This window comes from Pectinophora gossypiella, chromosome 6, assembly GCF_024362695.1.
Source record: "Pectinophora gossypiella chromosome 6, ilPecGoss1.1, whole genome shotgun sequence".
Classification (NCBI taxonomy): Eukaryota; Metazoa; Arthropoda; class Insecta; order Lepidoptera; family Gelechiidae; genus Pectinophora; species Pectinophora gossypiella.
Window position 1 is genome coordinate 12,475,188 of NC_065409.1, and position 24,063 is coordinate 12,499,250.

Consider the following 24,063-nt stretch of genomic DNA (forward strand, 5'->3'; position numbering starts at 1 on the left):
TGTTGATGAACACAATCCGCTTTGTATTATAATTTACTTTCAGTAGTAATTAAATAGAAACGTGAGTTGTTTGTGGTATTCCAAGTATTTCCTAGCATTTTATAAATCAATATCTTGTTATTTTTCCAATTAGTTTGTACTCGCTAACGACGGTGAATAATTGCTTTTTAATAAGAAGAAAAAGTTTTAATTTAGTATGTTGTGGAAATTGATATTTATGGAAAAGCTTTTATACGTTTTTTTTAGTTTTGTGAGTGTGCGCGTTACGAAAGCATTACGAGTACTACAGATTTTTTTTAGTACTACTTAAGACGCGTAGTAAACACGTAGCCGATGACGCCGTAGCTGCGTAGCAGCTACGCCACTTGAAATTAATTTCTTGTTATTTACGCTTCGGCCGTAATTAAATTACTTGTTTCCTTCAGTGTCTAGTGCTTTTATAAGATAGGGTGATATGTACTTTTGTTGAAAATATGTTTAAACACTTAAGGTACTTTAATAATATCAGAACATTTTCGAGAGATGTTTAATTGTTTACCCTTCCTATATTACGTATATAAAAGGCATTTTAATTATACTTAGGAAGAGGAAATGAAAACGATTGAATCTTTATTGTCAGAGGAGTTCAACATTTACGAAATAAATAGGTTTTTCATTATTTCTTTATTTCTTTCTTTCAATTGTTTAATTTAATTCATGTGAGTAACTGTGGAGGTATATTTTAACTTTTGTTTAATAGTTGTCCTTGTTAGGCCTGCAAAAGAACGCAAAGGGACCGTAACGTATAAATTAATCTAAAACACATATTTGCGTACATAAAAAATGACAAATATATTACCGAGGTTTGTACGTTTCGGTTTTCCCAGTGGGTATACAATTGATCTTCTTAAGGTAGGTACCCCCTGAAGGAAGGGACTGTCGAAGGTAAACAATTACATTTGTTACCCTTTTTTCCAAAGCGTTATTCTATTCCGTCGAACGGGGAAAAATGAATGCACAAGCTTCTCAACAGGGATCAGATTATTAATTCGCCAGATTTACCGTAATTCCGAACGTCCTCTTCATTTCCTTACCAGACATAATACTTTCATAGAACGTAAGCGAAACGGGTCTTAATTTTAAATGACAATGAGAATAATGACGTGAAGGCAGAAAAGGCGCGCTAACTGGCGCTGTAATCTCATATTCATGTTCCGTAGTTTAACGAAAAGGTTCGTTTGTGAACAATGGTTTTGAGTGTCACAAGGGTGCGAATACTAAACGAGCGAGGTTGGAGGGGGGTGCGTGGAGGGAGAGGGTCGGGGCGGCGGCAGACCGGGGCGCGCGACTGCCGCGAGCGAACGCCGCGCGTCATACACTCCGCCGAACAAAACAACTGAAACAGTGCAAAATCTCGTGTGGAAAAATGCTTGAATAGTGTGTGCGGAGCCTGCCTGTTGCGCCCGCTCGCACCAGTTGCCGCCACGAACCCGGCGTGACCGCGCCTCGAGCCCCGACCCTCCAAATATTTCGGTAAGCACACTTTCTTTTGTTGCCAATAAGTGTTTAATGGACTTCCTTGGTCCAAATAATTGAGCCAACTCACTTCAAATTCGTGAATCCGTCTCGAAACTGCCAAGGTAAAATAAACACTCCTAAAGTAGCCCGAATTTGAACTTTCGAAATAAACAGTCTCAAAGCTTAATTGAGCTGGAAGTTAATAAGCATCGTATGAAGTACAAAGGAAGCCGCAAAATTTGGCACGCTCGTTGTTTCCTTTGAAGGGGATTGCCTGAATTTTTTACTGCGTATCGACTCTAAATAAAGTGGTTAACGTCGACAGGTACTTTGTTAGAGAGACAGGCAAACAAGGACGTTTTATACTTTATACAACTTACATGACGATGTTCGGCTAAGTACTGAATGCTACAATAGATCATGACATTTAAAGAAACAGGTATACCTACTTCATGCGGGAAGCAACCAACCATTTAAGCCTCGGAACATAAAGTGACATAAGCTCACGGCTATATGCCATTAGGGTTAGTCAGAGGTACATCCATCGCATAACGAACTAAGTACCCACATCTCACCGAGCTTTATGTTAGTGTTGAGCTGTATCGCCGTCAAGCGATGCTGGAGCCAATGTGTTAGTGGGAATTTATCATAGCATAAACAACCTGCATAAGTACGTCTCACTGCTGAGCACAGGGGGTATGGAGCATACTTCACTAAGCTGCTTCACTGCGGCATGCAGGTTGGAAGAGGTTGTGTTTGGGCTAGCAGCTCGGGACCAACGACTTCACGTGCATTCCGAAACATGGAATCATCTAACTTTTTCGGACATTCAGGTGCTTCAGTCTGTAATGTTCTGTCTTACACAGTGATTTCAAAAACGTCCCCATCGAAAATCGAACTCGGATCTCCAGATCGTAAGCCCAACGCTCTAACCACTACATCATGGATGCTGTCACAATAATATGATAGGCGTATAAACAAAAAAAAAATACCTATTGATTGAAGTTATGAGTGTCATTATTACGTAAAAGTTTTCTTTATTCTAGTTACGCTAATGTTGGATAGACAACCTAAGGCGAACAGACAGAAAGTACTCATAACTATGTGTATTCGTAACTGAACTTGGCGCATAGTATAAGAAACATAATCTTGTCTTATTTTATCCATTGTGCCGTACAGTCTAGAAAGTTGGAAAGCTTTCTCAACCTGTCAAGTGCATTTCGCGGCAAGCCACTCTTTGGAACACAGACTACAAAACTACTTTCTTTAGAATGTTCCCTTTTAGGTTAAAAATTGTAATTCGTATCGTAAACTTACTTTAAGTAGGCACCGTGCTTCGGTAGGCACGTTAAGCCGTTGGTCCCGGTTACTATTTACTGATGTAAGTGAGTAATCGTTACATGAGCCATGTCAGGGGCCTTTGGCGGCTCAATAATAACCCTAACACCAGGGTTGATGAGGTTGGTATTCTACCTCACGACCCACACGATAAGAAGAAGAAGACTTTAAGTTCGATGTGAAAACTATGTTAGTGAAAACTGCACTTAAGATAAATAACTACTTAGTGTAAATCCGAACTGACGCTCCTCGATTGAGAAGCAAGCCGGTGTATCACTGAACTATAGTAACTATTCCGAATGTCGGAACACACGAGACATATTTATTTCCGCGCCGGGAAATAGGTACGTAAGTTCAGACGAAAATTCTATTTGGCGGTCCCCCCTCGGGCGGCCGGATCCAACCAACATGTGACACACTTTACCTTCCTCTAACTGTCGCGTTCAACCACCATTCACACCTGACCCCTCTTAGTGCCAATACTCGTTAAAACTTCGTCCTCATCGAGCTTGCAATGAGATGCGGGCACAATTTCTTTTTCAGTCACTCGTACGCAAGGATTTTAAAGGACGTTAAAGAAAGATTAAGGCTGGTATTAATTATAAACTAATCTCAGCTTCGAGACTGCTCAACCTCAAGACCATGTCAATGTGACAGTTCTTATATAAATACAGGCACTTGAGCATGATCTTGAGGGCAGTCTGAGCTGAGATTAGTTTATTAATACCACCCTAGGTTTCATTATCCATTTTAGTGATTTAGATACAATTCTTTGAACTTTGAATTCTTGAACTGGAACTACTTTTCTTTTTACTGGATGTTTTAATAATGCTTTTTTGCTTTTTAATTCGATCTAACTTGGCAAAAGCCAATTATTTTAGCGCATTAATTATTTCAGCTTTTGTTTCACGTGATTCTTTGTCCCTTCATGTTTATTTTCACCTTGAAACAATAGCAATTTGGTTTTCCTTTTTTTCACTATGATTCTTTTATCGTTCCAATGTATTAAAATCTTAGCCACTAAATCGCTTCCATTTTACCGCTTTTTGGCGGTAAATAGTAGGATTTTAAACTGTTCGAGATAATTAATTCAGGGTGGCCATCATATAGTGACGTCGGTCGGAGTTAATTTTATTAACTTTCTTTTTATTGTCTGGCGACCGCGGGTTGCCAGGATTAACACTATTTGCATAACGTCAGAATGGCTGGCGTTTCCTGATGATAAACAAAACACGTCATATATCAACCCGTCAAATCCTTGCCTTCCATAGGGTAATGTAAATATAAATATGGAATTATTCTGGCATTGATTGTTGTTTATTGTCTTTACAAACAGTCGAAACAAATGACATACACAAGTGATAAGCACACAATAAACTTGGTCCGTTCGATTTTGATAAAAGATAACTGACGATGTGACATAAAATGAACGACAGGGTACATTAATACCACTAAAACCACAACATACTAGTCAAATATAGCTTTCTTGAGAGAATAAACAGCGATAAACGCAACACTATTAGTTACTTTACTAACTACTTTACATATTGTATAGTGCTAAACTAGCCGGCCGGCTATCATCCTTATTTCATTCATCGAACCTTAAGAAGTTCTATTTACACATTTTTAAACTAAAAAAAATCTTATTTATTTAACCTGAACACTAAATTGCAAGAAGGCTTCGCTAGAATTCTCTGTAACTGGAGAAGTTAGATAAGTTACAGTTAGGCATTGATATAAGGTAATATTTTTTTATTATATTAACTTAAGTTTACTTTTTGGTATTTATTTCTTGTTATACCATTCCGCATCCAAGTTTGGTAAATGTTTGTTTTCCGGTAGTGGTTGCCTGAAAGAAATTGCTCTAGAGCAATGAGGCCGCTAAAATTGATCTGTATTCACGTGTTATGCGTGATTGTTGAAATTTAGTTCTGTGTTCTGTGCAATAAAGTATATTTGATTTGAATTGATTTGAATAATGTCAAGCCTAACTTTAATCACTGTCAATGTCGATTGTCGTCGTAGTTGTTAGCAACTTGGCTAAGGCCCTTGAGTTCCAAAGGTTGAAGTTTGAATTAAACTCTTCAATTCATGCTATGGTGTACTACTGTTTATAACATACTTACAAGAAGATAATAGCCATTGCGTTACCATTATAAGTTTTCAGGCCAACTATTTAAATATTCAGTAAGGCTCGAGTGTAGCACTACGGGGACTCCCTGAGCAATTAAGTGAGAAACGAAGCGAATTTTAAATCATGCAACATTTTTTATCACAACACTCATCACGCAGAGGTTAACGGGCGAGTATATACAAAAGAATAAACGCCAAAGAATGTTTTTTTTTACTTACATAGCATTTTCTCACGACCATTTCCAATTGGGCTAGTCAGAGGTAACTCTCAGGGTTCCGCAAGATGAACTACATATTCACTTTTCTACGAGCTTTCTGTTGGATCAACGTAGACCAAAATATGTATCGTCGTATTGCATACGTATAGAACGGCAATTCTCAGCTCCCCACCAGCGGCTGAGCTAGGTTTACCACACCTCTCCTTGTCTTGGTTTTCTTGGTCTTGGTCTTCTTGGTCTTTTCTTAGGCTAAAGCCTTCAATCGTAAGACGTCACCAACACAGATGCGCTTATACGATAATGTCAATGTGTAGTGTCTGTGTAAAACGAGGTGTTTTGTATGAATCTTCCGGGGTGTGATTGTAGATAAATTTACAACTAATTGGTGCAAGTCCGGTACCAGGGATCCAACAGGCACTCCCCATTTGAGAAGCAAGCTGGGGACACATAGGAGACCACAGCTACATTTTTTTGTTTATATTTAATGCTTTTCTTTTTTATTTAGTTATAACACAATAGACCGTTATATGGGCGGTGGGCTGATAACCGTTTGTGCCTGACGAAATTCCAGTGTGATTTAGCACTAACAAAAGCGTCAAAACGGAGAGAAGGATTACATTCTTTTTAACATAACATAAATAAAACAGTCTATATACGTTCCATTGCTGGGCACAGGCCTCCCTTCAATCAACCGGAGGGGGTATGGAGCTTACTCCGCCATAATCATCAATTTAAGAGCCACGCTCTTGTCGGTGCAGCATTTTCCATTCCAGTCTATCAAAGGCCAATTCCTTGACTTCCCTATAAGACACGACATTAACCTTTTCTTTAATCTGTTCCATGTAAGCTCTTCTTGGTCTTCCCCTTTCTCTCTTTCCTTCTAGCTTTCCTTCTATGATGTTTTTAATAAATTCGCCGTGTCTAATTAGGTGTCCAATCATCTTGCATCTTCTGTCCTCATTAATTCTCAGTATTTGTCTTTATTCCCTTACTCTGACTAGCATTTCCACCACCACGCTGCTCCAATGCAGGTTGGTGGGGGTGTTTATACGGCTAATAGCGTTCTTTTTACGAGATGGTTTTTTCATGGGCGATGAACGGGTTACCTGTTACCAAACAATTCATCATATGTGCAGCAGTGGGCAAATGTTATGTTATGTAACAAAATATATACTATGACGAAGAAAAAAATTGTGTGCTGAAAACCCGCATGATTGTCGGTTTATCGTAGAATGAAAAAGGAACCTGATTGGATGCCAAAAGTGAGTATTCGTTATTATCGACTGTTTAGTTAGGCCGAATTGAAGAAGTTCGATCAAGTATAATCGAATTCCTTTGTTGTCCAAAAGAGGTTAGGCACTTACCATCTGAAGTCATTAATTTTATAATTCGGAAAGGAAATAGGTAAGTAATTATATTATGATAAATTTATGATGTTTCGGAAAGCTATTTAAGGGACTTTCTCACTAGGACACCATAAAACAACCGCAGTGACGCCACGATGATGTCCTAGTCTTCTTCTATCGTGTGGGTTGTGAGGTGAATAACCAACCTCATCAACCCTGGTGTCAGGGTTACTATTGAGCCGCCAAAGGCCCCTGACATGACTCATATAACGACTACGTACTTACATCAGTAAGTAGTAACCGGGACCAACGGCTTAACGTGCCTTCCGAAGCACGGGTCACCTTACTTGTAGCCAGTAATGTCCTAACCAAACTAGGGACCACAAAGTAATTTTGGTGATATGTCCCCACTTGGAATCGAACCCGAGGCCTCCGGTTCGTGAGCCCAACGCTCAACCGCTGGATCACGGAGGCCGTTAGAATCACGGTGTTTTAGTGTGCTATGGTCTTTAGAATTGGAAAACAAATGTGGATCATCATCATCATCATCACCAGCCCACTAACGTCCCCACTGTAGGGGCACGGGCCTTCCCTATGGATGGATAGGGAGATCGGGCCTTAAACCACCACGCGGGCCCAGTGCGGATTGGTGGTTATTAACGACTGCTAATGCAGCCGGGACCAACGGCTTAACGTGCCTTCCGAAGCACGGAGGAGCTCGAGATGAAATCTTTTTTTTTATGGTCACCCATTCAAAAAAAAAATTTGTATATGATCTACATATAGCATTTATTTGGGTAACCTGTAACCATAACGGTCATTGTGAACGTCCGAACCGCCTATGTAGTATCACGCATACTGACTCAACATTTGAACGGAAATGCCGGCATATTATGATAATACCCACAATGGTTATTTATGTCCGCTGTCAACTCAAGCGTTTAATTTACATTCACGCATTATTTAGTATCGATTTTTACTTTATAATAGAAAGCTTTCTTTAATAAAGTTGCCAGTCTACGCTTGTTTCCGTAAATAGTATTTTCGCATGTTTCAGTAGTAAAATTCTGTTTGAATTTTTACTTGAAAACTATTACTAAGTACTGTTCAGTAGGAGGATGAGAAATTTAAACAAAGAAGAATTAAGTAGGTAACGAAACATGAAAAGAAACATTTTTATTAAACTACATTGTTGCAATTGCAAAAGTGCATTCTATAGAAACATGTTCCACCTACGCTTGAAGACGTGAGTTTACATAATAATATTTTCAGAACTCGTTAGGGCAACGTTTTGCACGTACCTACATGTCTGTTCGAATATGACGAAGGTTGCTATTGTAATAAACTGGTAGAAAAATAATCATTAATTTAAGAGCCACGCTCTTGTCGGTGTAGTATTCTTCATGCTACTTTTTAGGGAAAAATAGGGCAGTAGTTTTCCTTTTGCCTTCCGCCCCGCAGTACTCTGTCTGACGCAAGTGGGATGGCGCCCAGAGTAGTCTACTTCAAAGCTGTCCTAGGACTCCCGTCTTCTGATTACTCTGATGCATAGCCTAATCCGCAAGAATAGGAATGGTGACGCTCAAAATCTTGTACTATGTTGGACTTGGCAAGGACTAAAGATAGAGTTTTAAAAATTTTACTCCTACACGGTAACAATAGAGATTTCAATCCCGAGACTATTTGTCATACCGGGATTGTGCATTGACAATCCCGACAATCCCGGGATCCTGTTTCGGAATTTAGATATACACTTCTCATCAAAAAAATCGAAACACTTCCGTTTTCATTGTTTCTGTCCGAATTTAACACAAAAAAGAATTCATACGATGAAAAAAAAATACATAAAAGTATAGCTGGCAGTTTGGCCATTACAGTAATAAGCGAAAATTCTAAATTCAAAATTAGAATTTCATTTGTTTATCTTATAAACGAAATGAATCACTGTTTTGAGACAAATGTGTGTTTAAGGTTGGAGTACATTTAGCGTTTAAAAACTAAAAATTGGCGCCTATCCTTAAACTTTTTGTTTTTTATTTCAATACTGTGACTTTGGGACGTCTGAAAAAAGATTTTTTTTCTAAAACGTATGGATACTTCGCCCACAGAAGCCGCCCAAGTTGTGGCATTGCTGGATTCTGGCCTTAGTCAGCGTGTTGTGGCTGCAAGACTGCATCTAAGCCTGTCATCTGTTCATAGAGTCTATAAACGTTATCGGGAGACTGGTTTGTTCACGCGCCGTTCAGGATCTGGCAGGAATCGGGTCACTTCTGAGCGAGATGATCGATTTATTGTAACAACTTCTTTAAGAAATCGACGCCTTAACGCTTTTCAACTGCAGCAGCGGCTTCGTGTTGTACGAAGGGTGGCTGTAAGTGACTCTACAATTAGAAGAAGGTTGAAGGATCGTGGACTGGTACCGCATAAGCCAGCAAATGGGCCGAAATTAACTGCAGACCATCGAAGAGCGCGCCTTAACTTTGCACGTGAGCACCTAAATTGGTCATACCTACAGTGGAGCAAAGTTCTCTTTTCTGATGAGTGTAAAATTATGCTGTATGGTAACGACGGAAGGAACAAGGTCTACAGAAGAGACGGAGAACGCTATGCACAATGCTGCATTGAAGAAAAGGTCAGCTATGGTGGCGGTTCGTGGACGGTTTGGGGAGGAATCAGCGCCGACGGTAAGACAGCTTGCTTTCGTGTCTGGGCCACGTCTGCCTGCACTAAACTGTCATCGGTACGTCGAAGAGTGTCTCGAGCCTCATGTGATGCCCTATGCACATTTTATTGGCATCGGCTTCTAGGGCTCACACCGCGGGCGTCGTACGAGATTATCTTAACGAAGTCGATATCTCTATTATGGAATGGCCAGCAAGAAGCCCGGACATGAATCCCATTGAACATCTGTGGGATGAATTAAAGAGACGAATTCGAGCAAGAGATCCTGCCCCAGAAACACTTAGCCAGCTGCAAGATGCAATCCAAGAGGAATGGGACAATATACCACAGCATGTGATCGTGACTCTCATCCGATCGATGAAGAACCGTATGGAAGCAGTAATTAGAGCTCGGGGAGGGAATACAAGTTATTAAATAAACGTTTTTTAGCTTTTTTTTTTCATTTACGTGTGTTGTTTTATCCATTTCCTTTATACTCCATACGGAATAAAAATGACTCATTTAACAAAATACGAAACCTATGAAAAATTCATTTAAATTTAGAACATTAACATTAAGATTTGATAAGCTCATATTACTCACTATTAAACGACATTTAACATTTATTCCTAAATGTACACATTTTTCTGATAATCCTGACAAAACGTAAACTTGCAAGGTGTTTCGATTTTTTTGATGAGAAGTGTATTATTATAGTATAGTTTTGTTGTCTCTTTATTTAAGAGCTGCGCTCTTGTTGGTGGAGTAATCGCCTTCATTACTCCATAGACAGGGCGTGTAGAACGGTAGACGATAACGGACGGACGGAGATAGTTTCGTTATCGTTTTTAAATTCCTGCAAATAAGAAACAAAAACAAAATTTTATTGATTTGTCATACATAAGCTTCAATTTACTTCTATCATTAATTGAAGAACTACTGGTCATGTAAGCAGTCCCCGTGGGAAACGGGACAAAGTCTTACAAGGGTAACAACAAGGGTACTAACATCGCAAATGAAGTTGTTACTGAGCACTTAAAATATGCATAAAAGTACTCTTGTTAGATATTTCCGGGATTTGTTTCGTCAATCCCGGCTGAAAAAGGTCCGAGATCCCGGTTTGATGTCTTCATCAAGTGAAGAAATGTCCTAAGCAAAGGATAGTGCAAATTGAGTTGGTTGTAGAATGCCGAACATATTGTACAATAACATAAACAATGTACTATAAGTCGTATTATTTTTTGTAATGGCGGCTAAGTGTTAATAATGTTGAGCCCGTCGAAGCGCGAAATGGGTAATTTCCCCTCTCTAGCAGGAAGCCTATTTCAACTGGAAAGTATTACACGTGCTATCATAAAAATGTTATTTAAAAACAAGTTTACTGCATTTGTTGTGAGGATTTGTATGTAGACCCGTTTATTGGTCGTTATTCGCCGCACGTATTTTTCTCTGCAACGATTTAAAGCTTGCACGGCGCTCAGCATAACGAGTGACGCTTCTATCAAAGAAAATAAACGTTTTCTTTTTGTATGTTCGTTGTCATAATGATGTTCAACTGCTGGGCACAGGCCTCCCCTTAATCAACCGGCGGGGGTATGGAGCATACTTCACCAAGCTTCTTCACTGCGGGTTGGGCTAGTAGCCTGAGAACAACTGCTTCACGTGCCTTTCGAAACATGGAATCATCTTTCTTTTCGGACAACCCGGTGATTCAGCCTGTAAAGTCCTACCCAAAATTCAAAAAATTCAAAATTCAAAAATATTTATTTTTCAAAATTGGCTTACAAAGTTAGCGCTTTTTGAACGTCAAAAAATAAAATTACATTATTATGTAACTAGCTGGCTAACTTATTATGTACATTATTATGTAGCTAGTAGCTACTACCACATCGGAATCTGTAACGCTGAGGGAAAGACGTGGCCAGAAAACCTCCCAGCACAGGGCCCTAGTCCTACTGTTTCATGTTTTCCTTTCCTTTCTTTTTTTTTAGCAGCCATCAACAAAGGACAAAACAAAGGACAGTCTCACAAAGTTATTTCGAGAATGTTCCCATCGGGAACTTCTACGGTCTAGAGGGTGAGACCAACGTTCTAACCACTAGACCTTAGACACTGTCATAATAATATGATAGGCGTATAAACAAAAAAGTACCTAATGATTGAAGTTATGAGTGTCATTATTACGTAAAAACTTTTTTATTCTAGTTAAGGGTAGCTGGGTAGATGACCTAAGGCGAACAGACAGAAAGTTCTCATAACTATATGTATTCGTAACTGAACTTGGCGCATAGTTTACAAGAAACATAATCTTGTAAACGTATTATTTTATCCATTGTGCTGTACAGTCTAGAAAGTTGGAAAGCTTTCTCAACCTGTCAAGTGCATTTCGTTGCAAGCAACTCTTTGAAACACAGACTACAAAACTAGTTTCGTTAGAATGTTCACTTTTAGGTTTAAAATTGTATTTCGAATCGTCGATACACACAGGGTGGCAGGCGGGAGATTGAATGAAACCGCGCCGCGTGCGAATTTCTGAGCGTAAAGAATGCATGGATACAAGTGTACAAGATAAGGTGATAAAACTAAAAGTACAAGAGGAAGATAAAAAGATGTTAAGGAGTAGTTTCAAGATATCATAACTGACAAATATCGGCGTCCGAAGGACGTAATATTCGATCCCAACGACCCGATTACTCTAGCCATAGAGGCGGCCAATCAGCTCGCGACACCAAACACTTCAGAACCCCGAAACCAACCCCGCCGGCGTGATCGACGATTTCCCTCATTCAGCATTAATCGCTATCGACCCATTAGGGTCGTTAATCCTTTCAATATTCTTCCTCTCAGACGACGCCCTGTGCCGAGGTTCGCGCCCAACTGGGCACCCTCAGGCCTGTCGTCTTAAACATTGTACCGGGTGAGAGCCTTCAGCGCTCCCCATTTGTCCGGCCAAGTATTGAATGCCATCTGCGGCAAATCTACAATTAGTCACAATTTGTGAACTTGGAAATTCACATTCACGTTTGACGTCTCGCCGTAAAACATCGCACTTTGAATTGGGCCACGCAGCCGTTGCTGCGTGAATTTCCATGTTGACGATTCCGTGACAAGGAGTCGTGGAGTCGCCCTTAAAAAAGTTTCACCTCTGAAACGCTCTCGGTACTACCTCATTGTGCTTTGAGCTCCGGATCTACGGTTGTGTTTCGTATAACAAACTTTATTTAACCTGCGCGTGCTTGATCAGGAGTTTGAAAGAGTTGTAAAACTTTGCGCCCTCCTTTTCGTCCAGCGGATAAGACAAAGAGTAAACTAGGTAAAAGTTTAGATCTTTGGAGCCCCAATCCGGAAGTTTGGACATAAGGTTGGGATCATTAGCCGGTGTAAAAATTTCATAACGCGTCCTTATTTTTTTTTAATATACAGGATGTTTGTGATATCGTAACGAATATTGAGGGGGATGATGATGAAAGAAAATACTTTTGCGACGGAAAACACTTGATATCAACTCAGAATCATGATCTCAATCATCCTTCAAAGTTTTCGTTATGATGTGACAAGTACCCTGTATATTTGAACTCTTAGCCTGATCACTTTCATGTTTCGAGTCTCGAAATTTCTATTCGTGTAAAATAAGGACGGCTCCCGCGCTTTCAAATGTTATGCGTCTTATAGTTACCCGATTGCAGCGAAGAAAAAGGAGGGTTATGTGTCCGTTCCAAACCATCAGTCAGTGTTTAACAAATGAGGTGTCATTAGAAAAGTCTTGATTAACCACCTGATAATTAAAATTCAAAAAGGAGGGTTATGTGTTTAACTATTATGTATGTATGTACATCTGTTCCAAACTAACTTCTAAACCACCAGTCAGAGTATTACAAAGGTGGTTATAGGCTATGTGACGTCACATTAACCAGCCCAATACAGGTTAGGTCACATACCTCCGAGAATACATTTCTCAGGAATTTGGGTTTCTTCACTTGTTTTCCTTCACCGCTGTGCACGTGATAATCATTTATGATCCAAACATGAAATTCAAAAAAAAATACGACAATCACCTGCGACCTCAAAGTGAGAGGCAAGCGTTTATCAACTGGCCTACCACGGCTCAGAATTAGAATAGATTACAGTGTAAAGTAATAATTACTGTGAAAATGTCGTCATATGTTGTCAATGTCATATAACAATCAATAAAAAAAACAATTGATTATATTAAAACCTCGCGTGAGGTGGAAAATACCACCTTTATATAGATAAGGTATAATTTTCCTTGATTAGATTGAATTTATGATTTGCGAAACAATTTTTCATAGTCCCTTGTGGTTAGTTGACGTCCTTAATGATAGATTACTTGCTTCGTCATTAGAGGCGTTGATTGCTGAATATTTATGGAGTTTTTTTGTTCAATATTTTACCGTTTCTTCACGTTTACGGCGACATTAAGGGCCTCTTCACTAGGCCACAAGGTTGTAACCACGATCGCGCCAATAACAAAATGTATGCAGTTGTATAAACGCTAACTGGTGTTTTATTGGTGGCGAAACCAATAAGACACCGGACGCTGGGAATCGAACCCGGGACTCCAGATTGTGAGCCTAACCTTTTAACCACTACACCACGCAGTTTGTGTAATAATAGGGTATATATTCTTTTTATACGAAGATGCGGGCAACAATTTGTGAATACATTTGCTTTCTTGAGTCATTTATTTATTTATTTATTTATTTATTTATGGATCACTTACAGCTTTGCACATTATAACATTTAGTTAGAACATAATTAAACAAAGTAAAACAGTACTTATGTGTAAGCCTATTACAAGTGAACACAACATTCACCATAAAAAGAAAACAACATCTAGTCTGTTGAGACTAACTTCTCAACAGCTAAAATCTCACTATTAATAACACTAATATATGATATTATTGCACGAGATGGTACAAAAAACAAATAAACTATACTAATTTAACAAATTTTTGATGGAGATAGTGTCTTGTCAGTTTGCTCTTCAGAGCTCGCTGTGAATCAGAAAATATATCTAGTTGAAGAGATTTCGCGTTCAAATCGTTATAGGATGCACATGCTCTGGATAAGGGTTGATGTAATCCTAAGTTAGTTCTACATCGTGGTAATGTGAACGTTTTTGTAACGGGATGTCGGGGATATCTATAGGGGACAGTTATGTTGATAGCGTTAACAAGTTCAGTACATTTTAATTTATTATTTAAAATTTTGTGTAAGAATATAAGGTCTGCAATTGTGCGGCGATTTTTTAAGGTGGTGATTTTAAATAAATTTAGTCTTTGATAATATGTTAGATTATTTGGTATGTTAGGCGATACGTAGGCTAAATGTCTTGTAAAAGCACGCTGGATTGTCTCAATTCTTTGAGATGGATCACTGTAAACGGGATTCCAAGCTACAGAGGCAAATTCTAGCTGACAGCGCACTAAACTATTATATAAAATCAAACGCGTTTGAAATTTTCTGAACCCACGCGAATTCCGTTTTATAAAACCTAACATACGTGCGGCTTTTTTGACTATCGTATCAATATGATTGGTAACACACACACACACACACACACACACACATACACATACATACATACACACAAACACGTTGAAATTTATTATTTTACTTTCTTAAATTTTACTCTTTTACTGTATTTTCTACTAGCTGCTCTGAAAATTTTCCATAATTGTAAATTTAACTGTTTAATATCTGGAGGTGGAGACCTGGTGTCCATATATGACAGGTTTTACCTAGTTTAGGCACCAGCCTCTTCCCAAAAATTGCATGCACAAACCAAATGTCTTTCATTATGGATTCTTTTTTGTAGAGGAAATAAACTCTTTACTTACTTACTTACTTTACTTACTGTTGGTGCATAAATCGGTCTATTTAGATATTATCCGAAACAGGCAGTAAGGAAACCCATAAACAGGGTAAACGACGTCGTTATCCATCTCCACGTCGGAGACCTGTTGCCTTCAACCCTCATTCACTGACGACAATATGTCTTCCGCTCCGTCCCTTGAAACTTCCAATAAGATGCAAAGAGAGATTAATTATGTATGGACACTACAATGAAGGTTACACAGGAATAAAAAACCAAGAGAGCAAAAACTTAACAATTTAAGATCAAACCATAGAATAAGGAATAACACTACGTATAGAACGGCAACTCCCCGCTCCGCATCAGCGTCTGAGTTAGGTTTACCTCACCCCCCTCGGACATAGTTTAGACTTGAATCGTATGGTGTCAGACGTTACACACACAGATGCACGTGTACGATAATGTCAATGTGTAGTGTAGTGTCTATGTAAAACGAGGTTGTTTGTATGAAGGGTCGGGAGTGTGATCAAATGAAAATATAAGGGTGTTTTTTGGTGTTTATCGCGCAAATGTATCTTGAACTAACGGTCACATCTTACTAGGACATTAGTAGTACAACTATGGTCGCGCTACCAACAAAATGTATGCAGTTGACACAAATGTCTTGTTGGTAGCGCAACCAACAAGACACAGTATGATAGCGTTTATAACTATATAGATTTTGACGCTACTTTTTTTTTTGACGTGACTTATTGTAGATTTGCCGCAGATGGCATTAACTACTTGGCCGGACAAAAGGGGAGCGCTGAAGGCTCTCACCCGGTACAACGTTTAAGACAACAGTCTGAGGGTGCCCAGTTGGGCGCTAACCTCGGCTCAGGGCGTCGTCTGAGAGGAAAAATATTTGAAAGAATTAATCGACCCTAGTGGGTCGATAGTGATAAGCGCTGAACGAGGAAAATCGTCGACCACGCCGGCGGGGTCGGTATCGGGGTCCTGAAGTGTTTGGTGTCGCGAGCTGATTGGCTGCCTCCATGGCTAGAGTAATCGGGTCGTCGGGATCGTATATTACGTCCTTCGGACGCCGATACTTTTCAGTACCGTCCCTAAGGGGGATGTATTTGGAAGCCGCAACTACCAGGGGATTCGGGTGGTGCGGAGAAGAATCGAAAAAACGTTTTGAAGCTAATTTGAGCCATTGGGCAATAGTTGGAAGACCTAGGTCAATGTGCAGATTTTCCTTGCGAAGGAACCACGGAGCTCCCGTGGCTTTCTGCATGAAACGATTTTGTATTACCTGTAGACGGTGAATTTAAAGAGGGGGGATTTGGCGCTACCATGTTGTCCGACAGTGAGATAGAACCCTAAGGTATCACATGTTTATCTTCCAAAAGTGATCCGTAAATTTTTATCTACCCAATCTGCAATATAAAGAATTCTTTCTCCGCCTACTTCGATAAATTCGCAGTACGGTCGATACTGTGGTCGTATGAGCTGTATTTTAGTATGTAAAGACTTGTATTTTTCACTCCGCATTTTCTATGAAAGGAAAAGCTTCCATTTCGACAAAAAAGTATTTTATAAATGTGGCCAATTTTTTGAATGCGGTATTCAACGTAATATCCAACCATGCGAATAAACGACCCAGTTCCGTAAATTACTCAGAATGCTTTCAGAAGGCCAGTTCAAAAGATTTCTTCATTTTTGACAAACATTTTCCGTTTCAGTGTACAACTGTACATTTGAGAGTACTGAGGTGTTAAATATTTGTAAATTAGGTACTTATTTCGTAATGGCTTGCTTTATTTTGATGTTCCAATTCCATTTTAAATAATAAAATACTAAATAATCATAATCATTTTTATTCATAACTTACTTACTTTTATATAATATTCTGTATTATTTACGTCAAAAATTATATAGTAATTATATAGTATTTCTGACTACACCAATTGCAATATGTTATATAAAAAATATGTGAATAAGTATCAAAGATTTTACTGTGACTATCTGACTATATAGGTACCTCTACAGTGACTATTTTATAAACAACTAATTGTATCTAGATCTTTAACTTGGCGTATCATTGTATAAATACAATGAATGAGCATAATATCATAGTTGGCAAGCTAAACATAAGTTCACTACACAAACACGGCCTGAGAAAGCCTATTCCCAGACCGTTGAACATTATACAGAGTCACTATTTATTTAACGAGATTGTATGGGGTGGCCTGTTGCTTCGCTTTGTGTCTGAAATGAGTATCAGAAATTAACAAAATTAAACATTTTTTGCAGCGCTCAGCAAAGGCGGTCAGTCAGTGGATGGGTGGTTTAAGAAGACCAAATGTTACGGAAGTGGGTTTCGGGATTGGAAGGAAACACTAAGTTGTACCGGGTCCCTCGGCGCTCCCTATTTGTCCGGCCAAGTAGTTAATGCAATATGCGGCAAATCTGCGACAAGTCAACGTCAAAAAAACTTATACTGTGATTACGACGTATAATATACTATTATTATACTTGTACAAAATTTTCATGTACCCAAAGGTTGCCTGGAAGAAATTGCTGCATGAGTAATAAGACAGCCTGTTGTGCTTTTCTGTATATGTTGTCCTTATCTCTGTAATAAAGTAATTTATCTATCTTATCTATCTATAATATTATTATACAAGTCTTTACGTCGCACCCCGGACACTTCATACAAACAACCTCGTTTTACACAGATACTACACATTGACATTATCGTACACGCATCTGTGTGTGTGACGTCTGACACCATACGATTGAAGTCTAAACTATGTTCGAGGGGGGGTGAGGTAAACCCAGCTCAGACACTGGTGGGGAGCGGGGAGTTGCCGTTCTATACGTAGTATTATTCCTTATTCTATGCTTACATTACGACTTGTGTCTCCCTACGATATGCTTCACTATAACTCGTATTTCCCCACTGCGTGTGTTAAACAGACTTTACCAGCAGAAACACGCTACGTTGTGTTTGCGGCTATATTGTTATACCACATATTTCCTTAGAGATACCTTGTCGCTCCTGTATCAGTGAATGGCGGAAATAACCTATGAAAGCTGTACGCAACGTCCCTTATCTACGTACATCGTATACATATAACTCGTGTTGGTATTTTATAGGGCTGATGTGATTTTTGTAGGCAAATTCAGCCTGTAGACGAGGATTATGCTTACTCCATCTTCTATTGAGTGGATTGTGAGGTGGATTGCTAACCCCATTAAATCTGGTGTCATGGTTACTATTGTCCCAAAGGCCCTTGACATGGCTCATGTAACGACTACTAACTTGCATCAGTAACTAGTAACCGGGACCAACGGCTTAACGTGTCTTCCCGTGCTTCGGAAGACATCTTACTTTCGGACAATCAGGTGATCAGCATGTAATGTCCTACCCAAACTAGGGATCGCAAAGTGATTTTCGTGATATGTCCTTACCGGGATTCGAACCCGGGACCTCCGGATCGTGAGCCGAACGCTCGAACCACTGGACCACGGAGCCAGTACTTACTTCCTGCTTACTCATAACTAACAAACATGTTTTACGATAGTCTGCTTTCGGTCAAATAGTGAGGCAAATCTACAATAAGTCACGTAAAAAATGACATTAGTACACGCCAAAGCTGTCAAATTTACGCATCAAAAGGGGTAGGTACAAGGTGGTACAATAACAAAGGGGAAGGCAAGCAGTTATCTCTCACGCGTCGATATTGCGGCTAATGTGTAGCAATGGCACAATGGAGCGAGCAACACGTGGAACTATGACCCCAGATATTAATGATAGTTCCAGATACGATACATTGTTAGAGCAGCCAATATTTACAATACAATACAATACAAATATACTTTATTGCACCAAACTCGATACCTAATTCGTGAGACCTAGATTTTTCTAAATAAATTATGTAGTTAAAATCACATTCCTTCACAATACAATAGTATTGTACTAATGATAGTCCCAGTAAGATAGATTGTTAGAGCAGCCTATATTTATAATACAATACAATACAAGTATACTTTATTGCACCAAAATAAATAAAATAGTTACAAAGTAGAGTTAACTAATAATAATATTAATATTTCTTATGCTGCTAACTCGATACCCAATTCGTGAGACTTAGATTTTTTCTAAAAAATAAAGAAATGATGTAGTATAAATCACATTCCTTCACAATACAATAAATATTGTAAAATTGTTCCAAATACGATAGATTGTTAGAGCAGCTAATATTTACAATACAATAGAAATATACTTTATTGCACCAAAATAAATAAAATAGTTAGATTCAGACTTAACTAATACAAATATTATATTCAAATAACTCGATACCTACCTAACTAGATTTTTCCAAAAAATAATAATAATTGTAGTACTAAAAGTTACATTCCTTCACAATACAATAGTATTGTACTAATATCACTTTTTGTTTTTGGTCATTTACTCATTAATGTAATATCAGCCTTTGTTATGGCTATGATATTATACCGACTCGAAAATGTAACCATATTATAGGTATTATGAAAATGACTATAATAATAACTCGAATAAGATATTATTGGACGTACAATGACATTAAAATCGTGCTATATTTACGATAATTGGTAAGTAGATACCAGTAAGTGCACAAGGTACTATTAGATTACTTATATGCTATGCATTGTTTTAAGTTTACGCGGTTATTATCATAATTAAAACACATAATAACGGGTTCTTACCGCGTTTAAATGGGGATATGAGACTCATGGCACTTGCAACAGTGTCGAAATATCGGGAGTCTCATATCCCCATTTAAACGCGGTAAGAACCCGTTATTATGTGTTTTAATTCATATATGCTATGCTTTAAAATATTTTTGTTTTCGAGGCTACGTTCACCAAAAACAATATAGATGGCGTTGCAGAGCTTTAACGTGATTTCCTACTAGTCAAATCAGTTACTTTATTACTAAACGTCAAAACACGACATTACTATGGTATGAAAAAGCACACTGTGACGTTATGGAAACACGTGATAAAATGTCGCACTTATTATTACGTTTTTCTTGATTAAAATTCATAAATAAGTAAAATAGAAAAAAAAATATATTTTTCGTTAGTTTTAGATTTCATAATTTATCTGGAACCTAGTACAAGACCCAATTAGAAGGTTAAATGAAGGAAAATATGTCTATATTGTTTTTGAAGAACGTATCCTGAAAAGTCCGAGGTGGTTTGTTGAATAAATTCAGTTCTGTGCAATAAAGTATATTATTTGATTTTATGAAAGTCCCACAGTGAACATTTAATAAAATACATTGTATAAACAAGACCTTAGCGTCACATCACTAGCCAACCACAGTATAACAGTGAAATGAGATAGAATCACCGAACTGAGAACCGTGTCAACTATCTTCTCTGGGGGTTTATTGTAAGAACATTGTACAGATATCTCTGATTATATCTAACCACAACAATCGTCGTTTTATTGGTGAGAACTTTGCTCTTGAACTCTTGTATTCAGGTTGAAACTACTTAGAAAGTTCCAAACAAAATAAAAGTACCTAGATAGCACATACACATATAAACTCAGGCCTGTGGCTCTGGCAGCGCTTTATTTTATATAAGTATAACAAAGTTCCAAGATAAATTATCAACCCTGATCATTTCGACGAACATACGTTAAGCTTTTTTATAATTGTTTTATAAAAAAATCAAATGATGTTATTGTCTTGTTTTTTGTGTGGCGTTCTTTTATAATAAGTAAACTATTTATATTCTATTCAACCCATTGTCCATGAAATGATTCATCATGGTCACCGTATGGTTCAACATAATAATATAAAAATGTCTTTTGGTTGTCTATGTCTTGTGAACGTAGTACGAATATTAACAATATAAATATAATATTGTGGTCATGTTTATAATGAAATCCGTGATAACCCTGTTCGGAGAGCTAGTGTCTTACATTGTACTGTCACGGGTTCGAATCTTGGCTGGGGCTCTGAACCACTGAATGGAGTTTGGGTCACAGAATTATATATTTGTTTCCGGTGAATAGCAATAGGGCCCTCCTATTACATGGGACTGAAACAGCTTTCAAGGAGTGGGAGTACGTGCTATACACCTCTGCGTACCCCAAGGCTATAATGTTCGTTATAATGAACGAAATTATTATCATTTATAATTACTGTGCCGCGGTTGCTGTGCTGTGCTCTGAATTCGTAACAATTCGTGAAAGCTTTAAATAAACCTCAATAAATTGAAGGCAACATTTTGTAATTATCGTTGAATTTGACGTTCTTTCGCGGATAAGTTACTTAATTTGTATTTATTATTAATATAATTATGTTTATTTAACACAGAGTGAGAATAAAAAGGTAAGTAATAGGGAATAAATTTAAAATACAACTTCATTTTGGTGTAAATATAATTATTTATATTGTTCAGTAGATATTTTATTCAGTATTATTTTACAAAGTACTGTAGATCGAAAACGATATCCACTATGTCCAATATCCATTCTGCCAAATTCCCGACAGATTGCATCCGATTTATCATTATTTCAACGTACCTATTCTCGTTTATATCCGATATACCTTCAACAATATATAACACTAGTTGTACAGTAAATTGGCGTTCTTCACGCAAACTGTTGACCTAATTAGTTTCCTAATTATGTAGATGACATTAAATGAAAACGACTACACCTAACTACCTTCCCCAAAATTGAAAAAGGGTGGTTTATTAAAAATTCATCAGTACGAAGAAAAATAAGTAACACGTAACATCGTGAGGAGGACTATTGGATATGGGCCGAAAGAAAACAACTATTTAGTATTAAGGACGAATATGTTCGTATAATCGTATTAAATTAATATTCACAAAGAAGCCACAACGTCTGACTCCTAGCACAGAGTAAACAAGAGTGAAGGTAGATGGCATCGTGATCGTACATCATTACTCGATTTCATTATAAAATTGACAACATACAATTATTAAATCGATTTTTGTAAGTACTTTTAATTAAATAAACTCAAAAGAGACCCACATACCCGAAAAATGTATTTTCGGAGATACGTGACCTAACCGGCAGTCGCTTTTGTAAAAAAACGGACCTGTCAAATTTTTAGGTTAGGTAAGCGGAGCCTGTTGAAAACGGATAAAGATAAGGAGTGATGATTTCATAGAGAGTTGGGCTCAAATTTTTAGGTTACGTTAGGTTAAAAACGGGATAATGCTAGAGAATGATGACGACGAAGAAAAATACTTAATTAAATAAAATACTAAAGATTGATGGCGTATAGACAGATAACCAAACAACATGCAACAAATAACATAAATAATGTTATGTTATACAATGAATGTTGTGTTGTTGTGATAAGCGTGGGTGGGCACGAACCTCGCCTCAGGACGGTCAGGATGTTGTCAGAACAAATTATATCGGGAGCGTGACGACAACTAACATTTACCAATGTTGTTTGAGTACTCAAGCATAACGTTTATACACGATCGTAACGTGTACAAACGTTACGCTCCTGGCGCAGCAGATAGTATTCGAATTTATGAGTTTGAATTAATGTTTGTATCGTAGGTAATTGATACTATTTGTTCCTGGTTTGTGCCTGTTAAATACAATATGCTCGCTCTCTATTACATGGGACTTAAACATAGCGGCGAGGAACGGATGTCTATAGTATAATGATTGAATTGTGTGTGATGTGTGTGTATGTGTATAGTATGTATACTACCTCTGCCTACCCCTTTGGGGATATATATCGTGCTGTTATATATAAAGCAGAGGATAAAGCGTCAATATCAGGATATTGCACGGCAATTCTATATGTTCTTAGAGTTTGGTATTGGTATTCGCGGGCCGGTTTCCGCAACTCGACGTCTGTGCGCCTATTTTGCGTGATACCTGAAACGGCTGGATTACTCTAGCCAGCCTAGTTCCCCAAGGAAGTCTAACAGTACTTTGACGTTGCTGACCACCTCAGGGAGGCACCCCGTCAGGCCGAGGTGCTTGGCCCTGTAGTTGGCGACTCCTCCACACTCCAGTAGAACATGAGCCGCTGTCTCCTCCGCCTCCATGCAGGCTCTGACAACCACCATCCCACTGCACTGGGAGGTGACCAACTAAGTACACCAATTTATGTTTCGAGTAGTTCTTAGAGTTTATGCATGATCAAACGAGAATAACAGTAAAACTTATAAAACTACTCGCTTCAGTTCGGAAACTCATTGGTACGATTTGCTCGGACTTTCAAAGCAGTCGAAAGTGCTTGCAACAGAAACCTCTGTTAACAGTATTATTTGTACTTTTGCCTTTGCTGAATATTTTTTTCTCAATCCCGGGATCTTAAGAGCCACGTTCTTGTTGGTGTAGCATTCTTCATGCAATTCGAGGATACCGCTACCTACTAAAATACCAACTAAAACGATAAGAGGGTTTAAAAAGGCCACATGGAACCACATCATCTCCCTAGCATTATCCCATTTTTCACAGGGTCCGCTTACATAACCTGAAGCTTTGACAAGTCCGGTTTTTACAGTAGCGACTGCCTGTCTTACCTTCCAACCCGCGAAGCGAAAATCAGCCCTGTACAGGTTAGGTCACATACCTCCGAAAATGCATTCCTCGGGACTGTGGGTTTTCTCACGATGTTTTCCTTCACCACGGAGCATGTCATAATCATTTATGATCTAAACATGAATTCGAAAAACAAATCCGACAATCATTGGTTAAGTCTGTGCTGGATTCGAACCTGCGCCTTCCAAGTGAGAGGCAAGCGTTCTACCAACTGGGCTACCTCGGGTCGGGATGGAAGTAATTCATTAAAAAAGCAATATTGCAATTTAACATTTGTTGATATTGCGCACTTATATATAATATGCGCCAATTTCAAATTGCAATGTTGCTATTTTAGTTGAATTGCTACTATGTGGCTTTTTTAACCGCCAAGCACACTGCCCAGTTGAAGTTTAATTCTATTAACAATTTTGTCTCTCATGGATCGCGCGGTCAGTACCAAAT

At 38.4% G+C, this 24,063-nt stretch overlaps 1 protein-coding gene across 1 annotated transcript in view; it reads left to right on the forward strand.

Annotated features, from left to right (window-relative positions):
• Positions 1-1,328: 1,328 nt before the first annotated feature.
• Positions 1,329-24,063, forward strand: part of LOC126367792 (leucine-rich repeat-containing protein let-4) — a 181,228-nt gene continuing 158,493 nt past the window's right edge. Inside the window, exon 1 of the mRNA XM_050011537.1 lies at positions 1,329-1,512. The gene's annotated coding sequence lies outside the window, so the exon portion shown is untranslated. The remainder of the gene's footprint in view (positions 1,513-24,063) is intronic.